Below are 6,056 nucleotides of genomic sequence, written 5' to 3' on the forward strand. Positions count from 1 at the left end.
GGCCGCGCACTCATTCTGAGTCTACGAGACTCTTATCCATGTATCCCCGGAGGGTTCTCCCCCACTTCGATCCTGCTTACCCCATGCTGCTTCACACTCAAAAGAGATCCTGATCTTCACTACCACTCCGGAACATCTACTGGGGAACCCAAGCCCGCCAGGTAGGAATTTAACCAATCCATCCCAATCACTAACCACTCCGAACTAGCGAAACGAACCAAATCTCTCTCAACCATGCTACAGTTACTGCATCCTCCGAAACCTTCTCCATAAGAGCACATCCCCTAACTACCAACCAATTATCCGAGGTATGCAAATGGCATATAACATAATCACAAGCAAGCCACACTAAAATACAACACTTATACCACAAATTGATGCAGAACCATAACAATATAATCATGACATAAGCTGACAGAAAAACAAAAGTTACGTACCTTCATTATTCAGTGCTGCTCGAATCCCTGCTGAAATCTACCGGAAAACTCGGCTTTGAGCCGTAGGCACCCTTGCCCAGCCTCGACAACTGCTGGCGGTACTTGAAGTCCCAAGGGCAGGAGCTGGCACCTGCCCTGCTGGATACAAACTCGGACAGTGGGCCTTCTTGTGGCCCCTCTAACTGCAATGGAAACACATCGGATCAAGTCCCTGGGCGATGGTAACAACACAGTCTCTGCTAAAATGACCAATCTGGCCGCACTTGAAACACCCAGCATCGACACCACTTCTACGCCTACACACACCCATGTGCGTCCTTCCGCACTTCCCACATCGACTGCGGCTCTGATAGTTCCTCGCCCTCAAATCCGAACCCTTGGGCCTCTTTCCCGAACCTGAGGCTACATGAGTCTCATCCGCTTTCCTCTTCCTTTCCGATTCCCTGCCCGCCGACTGGGCAACAGCTGTCTGATCCTGGAGCCTCTCGATCAATCTATCAGTGATCCTCACGACCATGTCGGGCAGATCCTCGCGAATGGCTCGCGAAACTTCCTCAACTATCCAATCATCCAAAGGTCTCTCTTGAAGACAGGATGCCCGGTTCACTCCTGTCCCCTGATGGCAGAAACTAGAAATGGGATCTCCCTCCCTGATGGATCCCTGAACTCCATAAGATTCGGGGCCTAGACGAGCCCCAAACTGCCCTGAAACTATCCCGGCCTTAAAGGCCTCAAGATGATTGTCCATGAGCTCCACAATGGCCTCTCTAACTGAACCGAAAATCACTGGAGTCTAATCAATGATGTTGCGCATAATCTCTGCGGAAATGAAATCCCTCATCTGATCATCAAGCTGCCCGGCTCTGAAGCCCGAGCCAGACCCCTCCTCGACACCTGAACTGCTAACTGGTATCTCGCGCAACGTCACCATGCTGAAAATATAACAAAATCCTGATCAATTTTCATACTACTGCTGAGGGATCTCTCACATACTCTACTAGTTCCTTGGTTTTGCCTCGGCCCCTCTTGAATCGAGTACGGATCCTCTGCTTTCAGTAGTATGGGCCCCTACTACCTTCCACATCTATCCGTACTTTCCTCAAGAGTTACCTCAACTCCACCAAATCCCCTTTCCTCTACTACTAATCTCTGCTGCTCTCATCCCAGGCTTGCCCTAGGGAACTTCTGACTCTACTCAAACCAGTCCTCAGCTGCTGAAGGCCTCATTGTAATGCAAATTAGCCACCACCTGAATACCATCACATGTAATGAGGCTCGGATAATCCTTCGAGTAAAAGTCTCGTCCCTACCACGGTTGGACTCAAACGAGAGCTGCGCAGTAGGGCCAAATCCAACACTTTGAGATTATTCAACCCTACTCACATGTGATGTGACGTATTCACCTAATGGCTAACTCCCACCACTCAGAGTCCCACAAAGCACAAAGCAAGCAGCATTCGGATAAAGGAAACATACTCAGGCAAAACTATTCTCATAACGAGAAACTACACTAGCATACAATGCTAAGCTCGTGCTACCAGGCATAACCTAAACAGGCTATCCTACTGCTGTCTACTCAATACTAGCATGTAATTCTCATAAAGCTGAACACATAAAGCAGGCACATAAGGCATCATCCTAGATCCTTAGTCCTATTCTAGCATGCTGTTCTACTGAAGCTGGAACCGAAACTGAAACTGATAATCATAATATAACTTGTATGGGTAAATTGGGAGTACTTACTTGAGCTCGGCTGATTGCATGCACCACACCCTTTTCTCTTTTCAAAACTCTTTTTGCTTTTTCTAAAAATGGTTTTCTTTTCTCAAAATTCTTTTGTAACTACGATTTTTCTTTTGAAAACTATATACCACTTCCTTAGTTTGAGTTCAGACACACTCAGGAGTGCGCCCGAATCCCTCAAACCAAGGCTCTGATACCAACTTGAAACGACCCAAAAATCACGACTAAAAATTTCTTTTAAAACATTACTAAAATTGGATTTATAAACAACGTATCATAAGTCAAACATAACTTTTGAGTATTAAATTCAAAACATAATAGCATTATCAGAGTCAAACATTCCCAGGCTAACTGACTATGGTGTGTGCTCTGCAATCTTCCCGAGCTCCTCTTTTGAAAACCGAGTACCTGAAACCTAAACTGAAAACCGTAAGCACGAAGCTTAGTGAGCTCCCCCAATCTACCACATATCGCACAAAAACATATAAAGCACATATTGGGCCTTGCCCACTGCATCGGACCGAAGTCCGGACTAACGGGGCCTTGCCCCCTACATCGAACCGAAGTCTAAAGCTGACATCGGACCGAAGTCCGAAGCTAACTGACTGGGGCCTTGCCCCCTCTATCGGACCGAAGTCCGAAGCTGACATCGGACCGAAGTCCGAAGCTAACTGACTGGAGCCTTGCCCCCTCCATCGGACCGAAGTCCGAAGCTGACTGTCTGGGACCTTGTGCCCTCCATCGGACCGAAGTCCGAAGCTAACTGTCTGGGACCTTGTCCCCTCCATCGGACCGAAGTCCGAAGCTAACTGTCTGGGACCTTGTCCCCTCCATCGGACCGAAGTCCGAAGCTAACTGAACACAACATATCATAACATATCAACTGGCATAAACTCACATATATTGCATACTACATCGGGCCGTAGCCCGGAACACATAACACATAAATCTTGTTTGAGCCACGAAGGCATCAAACATACTAACTACTGTATCAGATCAACATCCGAAACTACTGCTAGCTAAACGGGCCGGCATTGTGGCCTTAGACCCGTTCCTACTGGAAGGAAACTCACCTGAACTGCTGAGCCCTGCTGATAAACCTCTGGCTGCTACTCGACAATCCCCTGAACCGCTGCTCCTCTAGCTCTCCGAGCTATCAATATACATATAACACTTAGTCTGACAGTCAACTAAGTCAACTCTGGTCAAAGTCAACCTTCCAGGTCAACCCTACTCGCCGAGTCTTCCTAAAGACTCGCCGAGTTCATAAGCTCAGGGTCTTTCTTATTCGCGACCCGATTCGCCGAGTCAGTCCATGACTCGCCGAGTCCAACTAGTTCCAAGTCATGTCCTGCCCAACTCGCTGAGTCACCACCCGACTCACTGATTCGAGTACACCAAAGAAGTCACCTTTGTCTAACTTGAAGACTGTTTTTGGGAAGAAAAAGAGCAGCAAATCAGGAGCATCGAGCGCCTCTTTAGTAATCGACAAACCGGTTAAGGAAGATATCGAGTACGAGACCGACGAAGAAGAGGAGCCTCCATACGAGCACGAATCTGATTTCGAGGAAGAATTAGCTATCACTATGGCTAACATTGATGAAATCCCCATGGGGGAATGGAAGAAGAGGATGCGCGACGACACTGGCACGGGACTTGTGCAACCCGCAATTCCCGCGACTGCTACTTTCGAGCTCAAGGGTCATATCCTAGCTTTACTTAAAGAAATACCTTTCTATGGAAAAGACCACGAAGACGCCTACAAGCATTTGGATGAAGTCAATGATGTAGCTGATTACTTCAATGTTCCAAATGTGCCTCGTGAAACTCAGCTACTTCGCATGCTTCCAGTGACATTCAAAGGCGCTGCAAAAGACTGGCTCAAATCACTTCCCCTTGGATCAGTCACAACATGGGCCAAGATGAAGGAAGAATTTATTGATCACTTTTGCCCACCTTCCAAGATAGCCAAGTTGAAGAAGGCCATTGCTAACTTTGAACAACAAGCTGGAGAGTCACTATATGAAGCTTGGGAGAGGTACAAGAGCTTATTAAGAAACTGCCCACACCATGACCTAAACAGTCAGCAAGAAGTCTCCATCTTCTATGATGGAGTCAATGTCACAACCAGGCAGCTACTAGACTCGCAAGGCCCGCTTACAAAGAAGCGGCCCCCAGTGATCAAAGAATTGATTGAATAATTCTCTAAACACTCTAGAGAATACCACAACCCTAGACATGATGTTAATAGGGGAGTCGCATATGCATCTACTGAAGACTTATCCGCGGTCATGGCTATGCTAAAGACCATGGATAGGAGGATGGATAGAATGTATCAAACGATCCATGCTATTCGGGTGGGTTGCAAAAACTGCAATGGGCCTCACCTCACAAGAGACTGTGATTTAGATGAAAATGGCAACAAGAAGGTGCAATTTTGTTACTTAAGTGGAGACCGATATGATGAAGACTGGCGCAAACAAAACAGAGAATGGCTCCCTTATGAAGAGTACAAGAAGGCCAAGGAGGAAAAGTTTAAACAAAAAGGGAGATGTTTCTACCAAAAGGAGGAGTCGGTACAAGAGAGAAAGCCAAGCTTGGAAGAAATGCTCACCAAATTTGTAGCTGCTTCAGAAAAAAGACATAGTGATCATGACGCCGCCATTCAAGAAACAAGGACTATGCTAAGGAACCAGCAAGCATCTATCCACAATATAGAAACGCAGCTTGGGCAACTTGCTCAACAAATCAACCAAAGGTCACCGGGCACTTCCTAGCAAAACTGAAAATAATCCACGAGGTGCGCACATAAACATAGTCACAACAAGAAGTGGGAAAATAATCACTCCCCTGGCACCTATTCAGACTGAAGCATCCAAGGAATCACAGAAGGAGGAGGCAGAAAATCAAGCAAAAAAGCAAAATATACAATCTGACAACCCTACTCGCCGAGTACCATGCATGGACTCGACGAGTACCGTCATGAAAATGCCCAAATATGCAAAGTTCCTTAAGGAACTTCTCACTAATAGAAGGAAGATGGAAGAAGTGAAGAAGGTAGTCCTCAATGAAAACTGCTCAGCTGCTATGCTAAATAAGCTACCAAAGAAGAAGGGTGACCCGGGTAGTTTGACTTTACCTTGCCAATTTGGCAACTTGGCTACCATTCATGCCTTATCCGATTCGGGAGCAAGTGTGAATCTAATGCCATATTCATTCTTCAAGAAGCTGGATCTCCCGGAACCAAGGCTAATTCGCATTGCAATTCACGTGGCAAACAAGACGGTTACTTTCCCAAGAGGCATATGCGAAGACTTACTAGTCAAGGTGGACAAATTCGTCTTTCCTGCGGATTTCATCATTCTAGACATGGAGGCGGATCCACAAGTTCCAATCATCCTTGGAAGACCCTTTCTCAACATGGCAAGTACTATAGTAGATATGAGGGACTCGAAGCTCACCTTGCAGGTAGGAGAAGATTCAGTCACTTTTGGGGTAGATCAAGCTATGAAGTATGCAAGGAACAGTGACGACACAACATTCTCAATAGATATGCTTGATGAATTATTGGAGGAATGCATAAGTGAAGACTCCAGCAAGTTCACAACAGATGATGAAGAATTTGATCCAGAAAAAGACTTAATGGAGCTTGAAAGGCTGCTGGAAGAAGCTGAGTTTGAAGAATTGGTAAAGCAAACTGACAGCTCTACTCGCCGAGTAGAGCTGATATATTCGCCGAGTTCCTCCTCAGAAAAGGCAGAATTCGTGAATGCAGCCACAAGCTCGCCGAGTACCCTACCTGCACTCGGCGAGTCCAACAATCAGAATCAAAAATCTGAGCTCAAAACTTTACCAGAACATTTGGAGTATGCTTTC

The 6,056-nt window shown here is 46.3% G+C and overlaps 1 non-coding gene across 1 annotated transcript; it reads right to left on the bottom strand.

Annotated features, from left to right (window-relative positions):
* Positions 1–4,150: 4,150 nt before the first annotated feature.
* LOC111883938 (small nucleolar RNA R71) lies at positions 4,151–4,257 on the bottom strand. Its single transcript, XR_002847550.1, has one exon. It is a non-coding gene; the product is annotated as a small nucleolar RNA R71 (small nucleolar RNA).
* Between the last annotated feature and the right edge of the window lie 1,799 nt (positions 4,258–6,056).

This window comes from Lactuca sativa, chromosome 7, assembly GCF_002870075.4.
Source record: "Lactuca sativa cultivar Salinas chromosome 7, Lsat_Salinas_v11, whole genome shotgun sequence".
NCBI classification, from domain to species: Eukaryota; Viridiplantae; Streptophyta; class Magnoliopsida; order Asterales; family Asteraceae; genus Lactuca; species Lactuca sativa.